General features: G+C 36.0%; 1 protein-coding gene and 1 long non-coding RNA gene across 4 annotated transcripts in view; both read left to right on the top strand.

The window, feature by feature from the left end:
* st3gal3b (ST3 beta-galactoside alpha-2,3-sialyltransferase 3b) overlaps positions 1-19,665 on the top strand; it is a 117,892-nt gene that overhangs the window by 29,797 nt on the left and 68,430 nt on the right. The window lies entirely within an intron of this gene.
* Positions 3,680-6,685, top strand: LOC306999266. The gene is made up of 4 exons (XR_013797799.1): positions 3,680-3,928; positions 4,254-4,292; positions 5,061-5,170; positions 6,319-6,685. It is a non-coding gene; the product is annotated as an uncharacterized lncRNA (long non-coding RNA).

Raw genomic sequence — 19,665 nt, 5'->3', positions numbered from 1 at the left:
ATAATTCAAATAGGCTATAATTGATCATTTGTTTATCAAGCCCATACTAATCTAAATACACATTTTACTGTGTCAACTGAAATGCATGAAAGAAACTATTGCATTTATCAAATATTGATTATTATTTAATTTCTCAGTGAGAAGAAAGCAGCTCTTTGTATGTCTCAGGACATGGTGAGGGTGGAAACACAGTTTGAGAGGTAAGACTATTCCACGTCAGTTTATGTTTTAAAAGTATGAAAGCGAAATATTCAATGACATTTGGCTGAAACTTTAAATGCATTTCTGACAGACCCCCTGTCTTTGCAATACAACCACCCTGTTCTTTGTCTACTGTGCAGTCTTTAATCTGCAGGGATGTAAGCAGCTCAAGAGCCTTATGGGGATCACATGGGGGTCAGATGATCGACTGAAGACCCGCCTGGTGTGTGTTCCCATTGAAAATAATACAAATAGGCGATAGGCTATACATTTGGCCGGGTATATATATATATATGAAGACTTCCGTCTGACATTTTTCTTTTAAATTAGCATTTTTTATACATAGGCTTCTATGTTTAGGTTCAAACAACAACTTAACAAATTTGATTGTATTTGTGTCCATTAAAAAAAAAAAAAAAAAAACCTCTTACTCTTTGGACAAGACATATTAAACAGTTGCAAAATCACTACTGCCACGTCCTTATCGTATTCAGGTCCAAGTGCTCACAGGGGACCCAGGTGGGAATGTGACTCGCGGTCGGTTCCCGATCCCAACACTCTCCAGTCACTCTTCACTGTCATCACTGTGTGCAATGACAGCACACTTTATTGGATAACAACAACAACAACAAACAGAAGAATTTATACAATAACTACACTATACTACGCTCAAAATAAATGAAAAAGTATATAATATATATTTAAAATATAATAACCTATATACAATATTACATATATATAAAAAAGTAAATATAAAATTATGTATCAAAAATAAATAAAAAAGAATAAATAGTAAATAAATAATTATAAAAAGTGTACTGTTAAGTAAGAACTGCATTAAGTTAGTAAACATTAATCTGATATTAGTCACATAAACAATCCATTGTCAAAAAAATTTTTAATTTATAGTATAAACTTTTTCTAAACTACTAAACATAATTTTTTTTTTTTTTTACGTTTTAAACGAGAAAAAAAAGGTGCATGTCCGATAATTGAAAGCCATCTTTCATTTTGAAATTCTACTTTAATCATTTAATTATGCAAAATGAAAAGAGAAAAAAGCGGTTTATAATCCACACTGGGTTATATAGAAACTGGCAAACACTTGTGTTAATTTAACACTGGGAGTTTTACTGTAATCTCATCATGTTTGCATGTACACACATTTATGTAGGCACTGCAACGGAAATAAGGGATTGCTGATGTGGGGAAGGGCCATTTACAGCTGAAAACTTCCTCTGAACTATAAAAGCTTTACCTCAAAAAATATCACACACCATATATCACTTTCACCAATTCACCCGTTAAGATGTTAAACCAGTCATCTCTTGGTTTATAATTGATTTATTGTTGATAATATTGTCTAGATTCTATCAAGAGTGCCTCTGCATTTTGTATTTGTAATATGTTTTAAAAACCAATAAACTAGACTGTACTTTGGCTGGTACTGGCAAAGCAGCAGAACATTCGTAAAGTCAGTCCAAGAGTGAAGGAGTGATTTCCTGGCAGTGTGGAAACTATGTGTTCAAAAGCGCATTCAGCAAAGCTCTAGTCTAGACTGACCATGTTCCTTCATTTTTTAATATTAATATTCCATAATGATGTGCCTGAAATTCTAAAATATTTAGAATTTAAACCGCATAATTGCCACATTATTTAATAATTAACATGTAGCTTGAATTAGCATGCTTTAGAACATTGCTATGTTTGAACTGATTGCTTGCATTTTATAGCATGTTGTAAGTTCCTTCACTCATTCTTTGTTCGGAATGAATATGTGCAAGGCACACACAATTGAGTTGTTGGCGTGTGTTTAATACTTTTTAAGACTGTTGTTATTTGTACCTTCTTCGTCATCCGTGGAACTAAATCAAAATGAGGATGACGGTACACTCTAAAAAATGCTGGGTTGTTTCAACCCAATTTTGGGTCAAATATGGACAAACCCAGCCGTTGGGTTAAATTTTTATTATAACATTTTTTAGAGTGTATGCACGGACGCAATGGAAACGGTACAGGGAAAAGTATGGGTCCGAGAACGTTGCCAGCTGTGGTGGGAAAAATGCTTGTCTTTACAGAAAATAAATGGTTCTGCAACTTTCGGTGTGAAGACAGACACTTCAGTATAATTGCGATGTACTTCGCACTCGACTGTATCGCAAAACCACACAGCTATACGTGCAGCAATTCCACTCTAAAAAATGCTGGGTTGTTTCAACCCCATTTTGGGTAAAATATGGACAAACCCAGCCATTGGGTTACATTTTTTAATAAAATGTTTAACCCAACGTTTGGGTTTGTCCATATTTGACCCAAAATTGGGTTGAAACAACCCAGCATTTTTTAGAGTGTGGAGAGAGGATGGGGAATAATGACAGTGGGCGGGGTTTTGTGTGATGTCCACCTGTGAATGCAGACATGATGGCTGAATTACGTTTACACATGAGATCCAATCACAATGTGCCCTCGACTAACATTCCGATCAGAAGCTCGTTTACACTTGACACTATAATGTGTATGTGGACAACATCCGGATACAGGTTGCATGTTAATGCCATTGTAAACGCAGCCTATGTTGTTTCTCTTTTCTTCAGTGATTCTGCTTGTCAACAGCATGTGTTCATCAGTAATGCTCAATCATTTTATTAATCCCTTAATTATCTAATTAACTTCAACACTGCTTCAGTGTTACTTTAACACTCTGGAGTGTGGACACATATAAGTGTTTATTTAAAATGGAGGATTTTGCTGTGATGGAAGAAATGGAAAAAACAAGATGGTTTGCAAGATGGAAAAAACACATTAAAAATTGTATTTCAACAGTAATAAACTGCATTCTAAAAAATGCTGGGTTGTTTCAACCGTGTTTGGATCAAATATGGAAAAACCCAACTGATTTACATTTTTTTAATTAAAATGTTTAAACCCAACAGTTGGGTTTGTCCATATTTGACCCAAAGAGGGGTTGAAACAACCCAGCATGTTTTAGAGTGTCAATTAATTTACAGCAACAAACTGTAAAAAACTAAACAAACAAAAAAACTGTAGTTTATTGCCAACCCTGCTGCCAGTATATAATAAAAGGTTATTGTAATATACTGTGAAACCTAACAGTCAAATGTACTGAATAATAAGTCATTTATTAGAAACAATGTTAATAGAAGAAAAAGTCAAGTGTTCATGAGAGTAAATGTTGAAATCAACTGTTGTGTTATGTGTTTTTGCGCAAGAATAGAGTCTATATAGAATAGATCTGTTAGTGTTTAATGTTCTTTTGGGATTTAAAGAGTGGGTTGCCGTTGTGCCGAAGAGCAGAGCCTGTGTTTCAGTCGAGGGTGAGCAGTGAAACACTGATGTTACGCCGCATGTTGCGTTATGTAAAGCCAGTAACTGTAATTGCTGATGCAGTGATAATCTCTTTGCTAACTTTAGCACATGCATGTGTGCTATTGTTAGTGTGTTTTTAATTAGGCCTACACTGTAAAATATTTCCAGGATTTCACAACATATAACTGTAATATTTCACAATAAATTGCAGTATTACCAATTCACAGGCTTTAACTGTGATATTTCACAATATAATACTGTATTTAGACTTTTATTGTGAAAATAATGCAAGGCGGGACTATTACAATAAACTACTGTGAATTCCGTCTTTTTCGCGCTGCAACTGCGTCATCTGAGCTCTCATCTCCTCCGTGCTCTCACTCGATGGATTCAGCGGCCGGTAAGTGTTTAAAATATCAAACTTTGTCATTTTGGTGGCTGTTTTTTTATATGATAGTGCATGTTATTTAAAAGTATGAACCAAATTAGCGTTTGTTGTACGTGCTGTTGTCATGGTTTTGTAACTTAGCCGAAGCAGACTCGCGTCTAGGTTTGAGCGCGCAAATTTGAATGAACAGACGTTGGTTGTAGTGTTAACGTTAATTCTACCGTATTAAGTTAGTAACGTTAACTGTGAGACACGTTAGCTAAAGTTACATCGTCGAAATTTTTACTTTTGCTTATGCTTTTCTTAGTTTCTCTAACAGCGTTCTCTTTTCCCACAGCATTTTTCTATGGTGACCACCGGGAAATAAAGTTATAAGGTAAGCTGTGGCCTTATATGTGGGTATGACAGTTATTATCAACTAGATCAACTATAGTGTTGTGAATTTGGGCAAATAAATGCTCAAATACAGTTCAAATTTCATAAATTCATCTCAAATTAGTAACGTTAGCTGAACTTCATCATTTTCTCCCCTGCTTTGTGTGTGAAACGGAACAGCCATTTGTCTGTCTCGTCAACTGAAAAATGGAAGTGTTGCAAAACAACTGGATGATTTTATTGTGAAAAAGATATAGTAAATTAAATGTTTATCAATGAATTAGTGGAGCTTCGTTACTTGTGCTATTCTACATTAAAAACAGGTCGATATCTGGAGATATTAGGAGCCATTTTGTCTGAACGGGTAATAACGTTAACTAATTCTAGAAGGAAGAGTACGTTCAGTTACAAGCAGAAACAGACATAGGGAGATGGACAGGCCAACATGCTCTTACTCCATCCTCTGCAAACAGTACGTGCACGTTGTTGTGTGCATAATGCTTGACCTGGGTAAATCACACACCTCTACTTTGTTTCCAGACTATTTTTGACTGTGTGTTTGTGATGGAAAATGCTTTTCAGTTGCTGTTATTTAAATGTTTGCTGTTTAACTGAATCACAGTAATGTCACTTTGTTAAAACTGAGCTAACTGTAGTTTAGCTTTGTACTGTAAATGCAGTGACCCACTAAAGGTGGTGACTGGGACTGACACCTTTTTCATCCCACTTGAATAAAACTAACAGCTTTCTTCTGTCTTTTTGTTTATAGGTGCTTCTTGGGCATCAACCCAGAGATGGCAGAGGCAGAGAGGACACATAAACCAGCAAGTCTGCACACTGATCAGGGAGCTCATGACTTTGAACGGATGTCAATCTAATGTAAGCAATCTAAACTTCAGAGCGGACTAACGAAACACTGTCTCTGTGCCAAATGTAGTTATGCAGTAAGATGTTTATTGAAGCTATTAAAGGGTTAGTTCACCCACAAATTAAAATTCTGTCATTAATTACACTCCCTCATGATGTTCCAAACACATAAGAATTTTGTTCAACACAAATTAAGATCATTTTAAGGAATCCAAGAGCTTTCTGATCCCGCCTATAGACTGCAATGTTATAACAGAAAGTTAGTAAAACATTGTTAAAATAGTCAACTATAATAGTCCACTAGTCCAATATAATAAAAAAGTGACCACAGTGGCTCAACCTTAAGTTTATCAAGCGACGAGAATGCTTTATGTGCGCAAAAAAAAAGAAAAAACTTTATTCGACTATTCATTTTACTTCTGTGTGGGCCTCTAAGTGAGTTCATGTAGTGTAACAGCGCAGCACTTCTGGGTTGTACGTCATCAGGTAGGCTCACTATTGGCCAGCATCACATGCATCACACACATGACCAGTGTCGGCCAATAGTGAGCCTACCTGATGACGTACAACCCAGAAGCGCTGCACTGTTACATTACATGAACTTACTCAGAGGCCCACACAGAAGAAAATGAATAAAGTCGTTATTTTTGTTGTTTTTGCGCACAAACGTGTTCTCGTTGCTTGATAAGCTTAAGGTTGAGCCACTGTGGTCACTTGGACTATTTTAACGATGTTTTTACCAACTTTACTAACTAACTTTCAATTACACATAAGCCTATGGAGGAGTGAGACAGCTCTGAGATTTAATTAAAAATATCTTCATTTGTGTTCCGAAGATGAACGGAAGTCTTACGGGGTTGGAACAACATGAGAAAGAGTAATTACTGACAGAATCTTAATTTTTGGATGAACTAACCATTTAACCACAATCATGCTACTTTCAGTCCTGTTACTCATGAAAAATAACAGGACTGAGTAAAAGTAACAGGAGTGAGTAGAGTCCTTGAGTAGTTTGTTGATTTAATATTAATTGATATAGTACTATTCACATGATTTATGAGTTACAGTTTTACAATTGAAATGACTTAAATTGTAGACATTTTAGGATTAGTTTTACAATATGAGTAACTTAAACTTTTTGTCTTTCTTATCTTTTGTAGATACTGGACAGAACCCATACTATGCAGATGCCAGCTGCAAGGGAAGGAGCGAGACGCATGCAACACTCTTTTCCCACCTTTGTCTTTTTCTTCCCTAATTCTCTTTTCACCTCCTACGTTGTGAAGTACCATTATCACATTGTAGACACATGCACACACATATTGACACACATTCCTGTTACCCAGTGTTCATTCCTGTTATTAAATTGTATTTTTCAAGTACCATTATCACATATTAAACATATGCATGCATGCACGCACACACATTAATGTTACCTAGTGTTCATTCCTGTTACCCAGTGTTTATTCCTGTTATTAAATTGTATTTTTCTTCTACAAAATAAAAGTTAAACCACTGTTTTTATCAGTTTTGTTGTTTGGTCCATAATTGTTGCTAAATCACAGTAATATAGACATTCACAGGTAAATACAGTAATTATACAGCAGCCTACTGCTAAATTACAGTAATAAGAGACACTAACTGTAATTTCACAGTTAAATACAGTAATTCTACAGCAGCTTACTGCTAAATCACAGTAATAAGACAGCATAATTACTGTGAAGTCACAGTATGCAGCGGCCATTTCACAATTATTTACTGTAAAAATATTACAATATTTTACTGTGAAAGTCATGCAACTGGTAACCTGCAATTTATTGTAAATTTACAGTCAAATAATTAACAGTGTATGTAATAGCATTTTTAATCTTTCCTAATGATTTAACAGATTAATGCTGTATGTTCTCTGTCTGTATTCTGAGTTTCCTGGTGTAACGTTGGTTCAGCTGGAGGGGGGGTGTGAGCCCGAGAATGATCTGTGTTTTAAGTTCCCATGCTGGGGGAAGCTGTTCCTGGTTGTATAAATGGTGGGGGTGATGGTTTCCCCTTGCATTATAAAGTAGCAGGCCAAGCTCTCTTGAGGAGAAGTGCCAGTATCTGTCTGTCTCTGACTCTGGCCTTGCAGCTTGGCTGCAGGGCTGGAGTCAGGAAACCATTTTCTTGCATGAATAAATTACTTTTCTTTTTTAAATACAATTTGGATCTTGACGTCTCTTTGCCTGGGAATGCTGAGTTTAGTAATTGTTTTTGCCACAACAATTTGGTGTCAGAAGTGAGGATTCCGTGAGGAAAATTCTTCTCCTGGTCCTGAGACGGAGTTGACGGAGTGAATTGCCCCGGTACCAGGTACTGGTCTTATACCTCGACGGTTTGAGAAATAGAGCTCAACAGGTTACGAGAGAGAGAGACAACTCCTGATTTCAGGGCCAGAGAAGAATCCTCACCGGGATCAGAAAGAATCCGTGGCAGTGCATCTCAGCTCAGGTAAAAAGACAGCCAAATCATTATTTTTCTTCTCTTTTGTTGGGTGTAGATTGATATAGGCTAACTGTGAGTGAACCATATTGGCTGAGACTGTTTCTTTGGTTGCGAGTAGAGTTTTTAAGCGGGAAATTGACCTGAGGAAGTCAAGTCAATTTTCTGAAAACTAGCTCGTAGGTGGACGGAAGAGCCACACCGTGGACGGAAGAGCCACAGCTGATTAAGTAAGTGAACGGAAGAGTCACAACTGAATACAGAGCATATTTGCTAAAACCTGTCTGATTTTGGGTTAAGAAGTCAGATCTGTTCGAAGACGTTTGAACAGATTAATAAGACGCGCGTCGAAAATAAAAATCCAAGAGAGGAGATTCAGCCAAAAATGGGATCATCTAACAGTAAGCTAGATCATTTTTACACACCAGTTTTTGTTAAAAAGAAGAAATTATGGCCAGAAAAACGCATGCAAGAAATTGGAAGAACAGATATTTGTTTAACAAAAGGCTTTTTATAGTTGTGTTCAGCATCTGTGTAAAACTATGAATAGTCAGAGAATTGTTGAAATGTAGGTATAGAAAAAAGAATGTTTGTTTTTCTGATGCGGAAATTACAAAAGAGTGAGTTGTTGAACTGAATTGTTGGATTGCAGATAAAGAGAACAGAAAGAAACTGAAATGTAGGGATAGAAAATAGAATGTTGTTGAGAGTTGTTGAACTGAATTGTTGGATTGCAGATAAAGAGAACAGATGTAAGAAGGAAACTGAAATGTAGGGAAAGATTGAAGATTTAAGGAACATGGAATGTAGGGAATTGATAGAATTCATGGAACTATTTATGAACGCCTGTTAAGTCAAATTAAGTTGAAATAGTATGAAAAGTGAGTTTTAGATAAAAATAAGGCATTGAGTATGATTAACAGGGATTAACATGAGGAATGTTTCATTAAGCAGAATGGGAAAAGTCTATATGTCAGTGTTATGATGTGAATGTGCATTATTGTATTAATGTTATGAAAACAAGGGAATTGAAGAATAGACTTCTATATGTTTATAACAGAGTTTATAAAAGATTTGAAGGTGCAAGCGGCTATGGTAAGCTGTCTGTAATTTAGGGACTGAGGAATAATGATGATAAGTTGAACAGTCTGTAGATTAACCATTTGATAGAAGAATAAGCTTTCAAACAGTGTTAATGAAATTGATGACATGCTAAATGTCTTTATACTGTATGAACAGTCCTGATAAATAATGGTGAGACAGAAGAGAGCAAATGCTGTAAGCAGCTGAAGCTCTAACTGATTTGCAAATTATGCTCTTGTAAAAGTTTGGTTCTGATTGGAAAGAAATAATAAACATAGATTGAATTAGTAGCTCTGTTTGCATTAGTGAATGGGGGATGTTTTTGAAGGCAGATAGTGAACAGAACAGTATGAAACTCAAGCAGTAAAAACAAATGGTCAGAAAGAGCATTTTGAACTCTTTAGTATGGTTAACTTGTAAAGAAAAGACCATTGTCCTTAGGAAGACAGATGGGTTATTTAGCATTTGAACTTTTAGTGTAGGTAATTATCTTCAGGAAAGATAGAGATCATTTACCCACAAACAAAGAATTTTCGAGTGAGGACAGTAAAACCCCCGAGGGAAGGGGGAATTTAGAAAACTCAGGGGAATTTAGAATTGTATTCTATTTTATTCCAGTTAGATCTAGTTTACGGGAACTGAGATTGTAAAAGAATACAGAGAATGCTATTTTGATTGAATTTGCAACTGAGAGATTGTATTGCTGTTTGTTTTTCCTGAATGGGACAGAACTGCAGTGGGGGTGAATTCGGAGGCTGGCCGTGATCAAACAGTAAAGTGTTTTATTGTGGTCATTTAGCAGTAGGTTACATCCAAATGATGTGAGAGTGACGTGTATTAATGTAGTGTTAATGAAACGAAAAACTTTTCTTAACTTCTTCAGACATTGTGTGGTGTTAAGCATGTTTATCTTCTGGAATGCATGTCTGTTTTCTTAAGGCTCGCTCATAGCAAAAACACATGCTACTGGGGAACTTCTAACACCTTAAGCCACGGGAAACTTTTCAGTCAGGAAGGCACGGAAGGTCATTTAACCATAAAAATGAAGACCCCTAGGTGTGAAAGACAATTTGGCCTAGGAGGAGGGTTAGATAGGGCAATCTATTACAGCTAGATATGGTCGTATTAGAATAAACAGAAACAGAGAGAAGATCTGAAGAAGGCTATAAAATGATTGTCTTTTAATGAAACGCTTAAAAAAGGTTCTAGATGATCATAATTGCAGATTGATAAACTCATAGAAGAGAAAATATGGAAGTAAGATATTAAAACTATGGTAATTTGAGAACATGACAACTAAAATTTAGATGAAATTTGAAATGTTATTGAGACTCAATAATAATAATTTGTTCTCTAAAGAATAAAATAAGCTAAACAGAAGCAGTGTTGAGGAAGTAACAGTTGCTAAAAGCAAAATGCGTAAAAGGCATTTGATTAAACAAAAGTTTGTTAGTGTTGACTATGAAAGACCTACAAGCTGATGTGCTATTTGTAAATAAGATAAAGTTTATGATTTGGTTGAAAAACAATTTGATTATCTGAATTTGATGTGTGCTGAAACAGTTTCAGTGCAACAGAGACTCATTCTGAGTAGGAATTTATAATGTCTAAATTCCCATATAGGGGCAAAAAGAAACTATAAAAATTATGCTTGAATTGAAAATGCATTTAATTTATGGAAAAGATAACTCAAACTATAGGCTAGAGTTAACAAGATGATAGATGAAGTCTTAAGTTAGTTTATGAAAGTGAAAATATTAGTCAGGAATGGCTCAAAAGTCTCTTCTCATTCAAAATGTCAGCTAAAAGCTGTTATCTGAGCCTGCGTTGTAAATGCTAATGAGCTATTTAAAGCACAGTGTTTCAGTTGAAAATCATAGACACAGAGATGTTAAAAGAAACAATGTTACAGGATCTTATAAATTTAGAGGTCAATTTGTAAATGTTTTGGAAGTAAAACTGAATGACTTTAAAGAAAACTTTAAAATAATACTGTTTTGATTTGTTTATTTTAGAACCAGTGACTTCTTTGTCTGATTTTAGTTGCCTTAAGGGCAAGGAATTTTAGGTCATTGGACATGACAAAGGGCCATTAGTACATCGTGGTGGCTAAAGATGAAGACATATTTTGTAGATTCAAGGAAAAGATTGAGTAACGAAGGAACTAATACATAAAATAAGTTATTGTAATGTATTTATTGTTACATTTTGTCCAAATTACAGTCTTAGAAGGCTGTTGAAAAGAGCAGTTGTTTAGAGAAAAAGAAAGAGACTGCTTGAGGAAGGATTTATATTTTGTCTTTCTGTATTCGGCCAGCAAAAGAAAAGCTAAAACAAATTAATGATAACGAATTAAAACCACACAGCTGACTTTTGTAAAAAACAAATTAATAGACATGTTTTGAAAAAGGTTAAGAGGCCATGTAAAATTAGGTAAAAGCTACAGAAAATTTAAGTTTTAAAATCTGATTTAAAATGTAAATTTTTTTAGAGAAAAGATATGAATACGAAATATGAACGGTTAATAGTCAGATGTGTGTGTTTGATGATGACTGCAGTTTTATGTCTTGATAAGTGTGAGTTTAGGTATTAGGCAGTGGAAAACATTATGTCTGAATAGTGTGCATAGATGTGTCGTTAAATTTGAGAGAAGTTGATAATTCTGAATCGATTTGGTCATTTATGATATACAGTAGATTTGAATGAATTTCTAGATCAATTTTGGATATCTTTGGTCCATCATAGATTGAAATAAAATAGGTTATAGATTTGAAAATGTTTGTAGATGACTAAGGGCCATTTGCATTTTCAGGGTATGTATGAATGTTTGTGAAACAATTAACATTTGTTGAAACACGGGAAACCTGTCAGGCAGGGAGGCCAGAGGGGCCATTTGACCATAAATAAATACCTTTGATCTTACAGATGCAAGGGACAGTGAAGCCCACGGAGGAGGGCAAATAGAGTGACAATTGTATTCAGTTTTGCAGATGACTGAGAATTGAGATTGAGTTGAGAGACAAACTATTGAGAGCAGTCCTGAAAAACAGGATACGCAAAGAGTGCATTTGCATTTCAAATAATTTGATAAGAAGATGAGATTGTGGCTTAGAGTGAAGAATATAACATTTTGGTTAAGAGACAGAGAAAGATGTCTGGAGGACAGTGTTTAGTTTAGTGAATCAAAACCCAATTATGTTAATTTGATGCACAAGTAAGATGGTGCATCAAAAATGGGGAATATAGTTTGTGATGGTTTGGGATTTCCCAAAGCCATCTGTGTTCCCAAAGCCATTGCACAGGTGGAGCAATGGATGTTGAGATTGAGTAAATCTCAGAATGGTTTAATTGAGTAAAGCCCTGCAAGAAGCCATTCTTCTCCCTAACAAAAGTCTGTAAAGTGTGCTAATAACAAGAAATGTTTCAACAGGAAAACGCCTAGGGTGGATACAGCAGCACAGCAGACACACAGAACACATGTGACAATAACCTTAACATTTGTTTTTTTCTTTACAGAGAATGCAGACTTTTGGGCACATGGCATGAGCAAAGAAACACACACACACACACACACACACACACACACACACACACACACACACACACACACAAACAAATGATCAGATAAGAGCCGTTCAAAACCCAGGGGGGTCAGGGGGGGGGGGGGCAGAAGGACCATTTGTTTTAAAACCAGCTTGATCTTGTCATACAGGAGTGAACGAACAGGGCAGACTGTGCCCAATGAAATAATGGCTATGGATGAATTTGGCTAAGCTATCCTGGCTTATTATTGTGACAGAAAGGGGAAAAGGACTAAAAGGACTACAGCCTCCATTACGTACGAGGGAGAAAGACGATTTGACCAACTAATGGTTTAGCAGAAGAATCTGTTTTGTGATGATGTTGATGATTTTATTTGATTGATTCAAACTAGGTATTGATTTGATTGGTGAAAATGTAGAAAATCTATTAATTGATGTGTAATAAGCAAACTAGGTATTGATTTGATTGGTGAAAATAGAAAATCTATTAATTGATGTGTAATAAGCAAAAAAAGACGGTCCATAATGGAAATATTAGAGTACATTTTGAAAAACTACATTGGTTAAAGGATGAACAAAATTATGCAGACGATTCGAGTAGCGGAAGTTACAGTGAACTGTATTAATTGAGTTAAGATATGTTTTTGTTTTTCTTTGTTTTGTTTTATTCTGTTTTTGATTATCTTTTGTTTTTCTTTCTGAAGACGATGAAATGTAAAAAGTGTTAAAAGCAAGGACAGGATTTGAAATGAGGGGTTTTGTTATAATTTTTATTATTTTGTATGTTTATTCAAATCAACCAGGGGTGTTGAATTGATATGGTTTTCATACTATGACAATCTATACAATTTCTTGTTTATACTGGAGTGAACGCGGGTCTGATTTATCGGGAATGCGGTGACAGTGCTTGCCCATTTAGCCCTGCTTCAGTTAATATTTAATTGCTTGATACTTCAACAAGGTTCAAGTGATTAGTTATACGGAAAATTGTTTGTTTTGTTTTTCTTTGGATTTACTTTATCACTTAAGTAATCATTTGTCTGACCAAGTTATTTTAAAATGTATGTCATTTTAACCGAAGTATAACTATTTGTATTCTCATTGAATTCTCATTAATGATTTTGAAACTTTTCTGAAACTTATTTGATTTTTGTTTATTTGTATTTTGTCCATTTGACTTGCAACAATATTTTTGGACATGAATTGAATCTCTGTGTTTGATTACACTGAATATTTTGCTAATACTCTTCATGAAATGATGTTTTAAACTAGCAGTTGTTGTTTTGTTGTAATGCAATTTATTTGAGTGTTTCCTGAAACAGTGTAAGTACATCAATTTAAGGGCTTTTTGCCAGGAAGACTAATTTCAATCTGACCATATCAATCCTCTGACCAATGACAAATGAGATGTGTCTGCTTTTGTGTCGTGGTGCTAGATGTTCTTTTAGAATCACAGGATCCCTGCAACCCAAGTTCACATTCTGTGTCCTCCTCGGAAAGAGGAACCGGCGTTTGCTCCCAGATTCAGTGCCTGTTCTTGTGCAGGTATTCGATGGATGATTTGCATAACGGTGCAACCCAATTTGATAGAGCCTAATCCTGCAGGGCTGGATGGTGAACAAAAGACTGAACAACTGACAAACTGTTATTGATAGAAGCTTGGACGAAAAGTCTGAAGATGGAACTGTACAAAACAGAAAGATGAACTGTGTCACCTTTGGACTCCATATGTGTGGCCAACGGGACCAATGGGGAATTGTAGGATTGAAAATAATCCAAGATATTTGAAATGAACAAAGACATCTGCTTTACTGTTTTTGACAACCTATTTCCATAATGACCATTTGGAGTCTGTAAAGGCACCGAGGTGCTGATCAAGGCCTGTAGGCCTAAGATGTGTGTATTTTGGAGGTATGCAATCGTCCCACCTTTGGTACAATGAGGGAAGTTGTAATTATCTGGTTGGTCAGTTTTTGAATGTGTCACATTTGGGTTTTAGTCACTTGGTCAAGGAAGGGATAAAAGGAAGATTTAAATGAAAGGTATAAATATGATGAAAATGACTTAAAATTGTTGCGTTTATTTGGTTATCAGATAATGATAAAAAGGGAGAATTTGTAATAGCATTTTTAATCTTTCCTAATGATTTAACAGATTAATGCTGTATGTTCTCTGTCTGTATTCTGAGTTTCCTGGTGTAACGTTGGTTCAGCTGGAGGGGGGGTGTGAGCCCGAGAATGATCTGTGTTTTAAGTTCCCATGCTGGGGGAAGCTGTTCCTGGTTGTATAAATGGTGGGGGTGATGGTTTCCCCTTGCATTATAAAGTAGCAGGCCAAGCTCTCTTGAGGAGAAGTGCCAGTATCTGTCTGTCTCTGACTCTGGCCTGCAGCCTGGCTGCAAGGCTGGGGTCAGGGAACCATTTTTCTTGAATGAATAAATTACTTTTCTTTTTAAATACAATTTGGATCTTGACGTCTCTTTGCCTGGGAATGCTGAGTTTAGTAATTGTTTTTGCCACAACAGCCTATTTCACTATCACACATCGTGTTTGTAGTTATGCTGTATTAAGAAATATTAATTTGTAGTGGAATGAAATCAATGAAATCAGTTCACATTACTAGCACAGTATACATTTTATTTGTAAACTTTAATGGTTTGAAGCAATTAGTTTCCTAAATTAACTTCCATTGTATTATTACAGTATTTTACTGTAAAAAAGGAGACCTGCAAATTAACGGTACAAACACATACACTCCCAAGTGTATTTAGGTTATAGGGATGGCCCGATACCACTTTTTCCAGGCCGAGTCCCATACCGATACTTTCATTTTTGGTACTCGCCGATACCGATACCGTAACCGATACCTGTATTTTTATTTTCAATTAATTTAATTCATGCATTTGTCATTTTTAAATGTATTGGTAGAGAAACCAAAAGAATGTCAAATCATAGGCCTATTTGTTTATTAAATGTAAACTTAATTTGTTCATCAAATATATTTAATGCACTGCATTCATTACTGTATAAATTAAATATAGATGGATCTTTTTGTGAAGTTACAAAAAAAGGTAGCCTATTTAGTCAAGAGTTAATCCTTTGTCTGGTTAACATTAAAACACAGCAGCAGATTAATTCAACTGCTGCCCCTTTAAGACCGAACGCACGGAACCCATTTGAATTATACTGTCTACGTTCACTTGACATACAATATAGGCCTACTTTGTTTACTAGGATACTCGCCAAGACGGGCGTTTTTACAAAGTTTTGTGTGAATTAATCCGTACAAGCGCAATAGTGAAATAATTCCACTCAGTGTTCGCGCGCTGTCTGAGGCGATGGTTTTCGGGGCGCGCGCTTTGGATGTTTGAAGTTCATGTAACTTCTTGACCTGCAAATGTCCTGTAATAATGTCGTTAAACATAAATAAGGTAACAGTTCATGTTTTACTTACATATACGATTTAGTTTTAATCCAAATATACGTGCCGAGTGAACGATCAGCAATCCAGAGCATTCAACAGAAGTGCGCTCTCTCTCTCTCTCTCTCTCTCTCTCTCTCTCTCTGGTCAGTTAATGTTAATAATACGCTACATGCCTCGTTTTACTTTATTTGCCATTGATATCCGACATAACTACAAACTTTCCACTGACTTCTGATGCGCTCGACCAGCTCGCTCTTCGGTGCCGCGGCGCGCTCAATCCACTGCGCGTTTTTCTCTTATCAGCTCGCGCACCACAGCTATATAGGCGTTACTATCTTTTCCACTGCACAGTACCAGCTCGCCTTGGCTCGCCTCGCCTCGCCTCGCCTCGACTCGCCTTTGTTTGGTTTTCCACTGTGTAAAAGTTGTAGGCTACCGGTACCTGCTTCCAGGTACTTTTTTTCGTACCACCTTCAGCGAGGTTCTTCTAAAGCGAGCTGAGGCGATACTAAACTGTGACGCGACACACGGCAGACTACTGATTGGTCAGAGATAATCGTCACTATTCACTGCGCCATCATTGCACGCGCCAGACGGAGTATCCTGAATAACCCCGGCATTTTTAAATAGTTTTGCCAGAGATTGCGTGATATACCCATTACTAATATTATGTAAAACGACACCATACACTCGATTTCCTCCATTGTCCTGTGTGTGTGGGTAGCAGGTGTGTGTCGCGTCGCTATGACGACCACCAGGTACTATTGTGGAAGTACTATGCAATGGAAAACGGAGCGAAATGCGAGCCGAGCCGAGCTGAGACGAGCTGAGTCGAGTCGAGCTGGTACTGGTAATGGAAAAGCGCCATTTTGTTTAATATTTCACTAATATGATACATTTACTTCATAGACAGCCTTCTTTTTTTATTCCCATTATACTTTCTGTTGTCAGTGCTTCTTTGTCTGGACACAAACACTGTACACACGCTGCCTGCTATCGGTTGTTGGTATCGGGGCGTTTTTACGAGTACGAGTACGAGTACATGAGCTCAGTTTCGGGCCGATACCCGATACTGGTATCGGGCCATCCCCTTACCACCAACATGAATGTACTTCACAAATAACAAAAGACATGGATAACATCTATCAAATGTCATTGTTATTCATACTTTTGTTTAAACAAAATGGTAACAGATTGAATCTGGCCTCAATACAAGTCACAAGGTCTTTTGGGAATCCCCCCTGTGTCTCTTGGAAAATCCACCTTCATGTGCGCGTGCTGACAAGCACGTAAAAGCCACACAATATATTTAAGTGGTGGAAACCCTATTATTATTATTAATAAATATTCATAATCCTCCAGGTGCACTGTTTATACAAAACTCTAACATCTCCATGAATCAACCATATCGAGAGCAACACACACTTTGAAGAACACCATTTGAATGTGAAACAGTTACCTATGTTCTTCAGGATGTTTAAGGAAAAGTGGAACATTAGTGGCACAGAAATTGCACCCTTTACTTTTAAGATCCACTTAAGTGAATGAACTAGCCAGACAGTTTATCAATAAATGTTAGCTAACATAATGTACTAAATATTAATGTTTAATTGTGAATTGAGCAATACATACAACGAAGACTCTATGATTAAAAAACATAATTGGTGTTCATAAAGAGACTCTGTTTCATCAAAGGAATCTTGCTAAATCAGTTAAACCAAAAACATACAGTTCAGAGACTTCAAACAACTTACGGTACTTTACAATCCAATATTAAAACCGTTTAGCATTCCAAAAAAACAAACAAAAAAAAATAGTTTTGCTTGAACAGTTTCATGCTCTAGGCAGTTGACACGTCTCAGGATTCAACTAGTTGAGCCTGTATTTAATGTACGTCATAGTTTTCTGCCTTCCAAAGTTTTCTTGCTTTGACATCAAACTTGATGCGTTTTCTCCTTTCTTACAAATTAGATGCATTTTTATTGTTTGGATTCAATGTTGTTCTTTCCCCCTAATGTCAGTGACCTGATCAGAACAAACTCCTGACCCGTTTTTGGACCCACCAATTGAGAACTGAAAAAGATGTATTGCATAATTAATTGCATATTCATTGACCGTTGTTACAAAAATGAGGTGAAAAGTTTGTGTGGACTTTGATCTTCTCGTTGTAGTGCATCATGTTCATCAGTTTATTTAGTCAAATTAGCAAATATAATTAAATCATCTTGTTTTTCCTGTTTGCAGCAGAACACCAACATCCTAAAATACATAATACATGTTCTGTCTCTGTTAACACATTACACAAATGTAATGTGTTTGTGTGTTAAACATAGGCTACAATAAGTAATTTGGTTGTGACTCACAGCTCTTTTCTAAACATCCCTCCAGTCCTAATGCAAGTTCACTCACTTAAAGGGATAGTTCACCCAAAAATGAAAATTCTGTCATCATTTACTCACCCTCAAGTTGTTTCAAACCTGTATGAGTTTCTTTCTTCTGTTAAACACAAAAGAAGATATTTTGAAGAATGTTGGTGACCAGACAGTTGATGGACCCCATACTTCCAGGAAAAAAAGATACTATGGAAGTAAATGGGGTCCATCAACTGTCTGGTCACCAACATTCTTCAAAATATCTTCTTTTGTGTTTAACAGAAGAAAGAAACTCATACAGGTTTGAAACAACTTGAGGGTGAGTAAATGATGACAGAATTTTCATTTTTGGGTGAACTATCCCTTTAATCCCAAAGTTACCAGTTCTTCAGACAGTAATGTTTCTGAGGGTTTGATCACAGATCACGGCTGTTTTCATGCTATTATATTATATTATATTATATTATATTATATTATATTATATTATATTATATTATTATACCACATATCATACTGTATATCATATCACATATATCAATAATTTATCATATCATATAAATCATGTCACATATTTAAATGTGATCTTAGATCTTAAACCTATTGTTTGGGCTGTTAATCAATCCCAATCCTTTTTTTTCTTTTTCTGCGTTTTTAAAAAGTATTATTATTTTTTTTGCATCAAATTGTTCTGAATAAGGTCTGTTTCAAATACTTTAGAGTTCAACAATATTTAGCCAAGCTAATCTGCATTATTGAATGAATCTTCAGCATGGATAAAGCACAGGGGTTGCGTGCTGCGTGCATAATACAATATGATTGGACCAGGTGTGTTTAACTAAATAGAACACAAAATATCACATTACATAATGCTTGTTTATTTTTGTAAGCAATCATTTAGCAGACACCTCAGAGGAACGAACACTATATCTATTACAGGGACAATTGCCCTGGAGCCAATCCGGTGTTCTGTGTCTTTGTCAAGGGCACAATGGTGATAGACAGTCCAATGCATCCTGGGAAAACTTAATGTGCTGTATACATGGTTCTCATAAATCGCTAATTTTCCCATTCCCTTGATAGGCCGCCATGAGTTAAATTTATAGCGGTTAAGGGGATTATCATCATTCATGCAAACCTGTATGATTTCCAATAATCTCAATCAAGCAGATTAGTGGCAGGAAGTTCATGCTACTCTGTCCCATGTACATTGTAAGTGGATGGTGACCAGGAGCAGTCAAGCTCCAAAAATTTACCATAAAAGTCATGATAGTGCATAGTGCACTATTTTCCAAGTCTTACGATAGATTTGTTTGAATAACAGACAGAATATGGCAAGCCGTTTTAACATTTAATCCTTAAAACTAGTATCTATTTTCATGCTACTAGTACTTATTTTTTATATACTAGTATCTATTCCATTAAGTACTAGTGCCTAATCATTAGCTCCTAGTGCTTATTCTTTACATACTAGTGCTCATTCTTTAGGTACTAGTGCCAGTGGCGGCGCCAGGGAGGAGGTGGTGCTGTAGCTCTCCCTATTATAGCCATAGCACCTGCCCAGCACCGCCAAGAAATGTCTGTATTTTTTTATTTATATCTTAATGTCATGTTT

The sequence above is a fragment of the Phoxinus phoxinus genome, assembly GCF_949152265.1.
Source record: "Phoxinus phoxinus genome assembly, chromosome: 5".
Classification (NCBI taxonomy): domain Eukaryota; kingdom Metazoa; phylum Chordata; class Actinopteri; order Cypriniformes; family Leuciscidae; genus Phoxinus; species Phoxinus phoxinus.
This window is presented reverse-complemented; position numbering and strand designations above follow the sequence as displayed.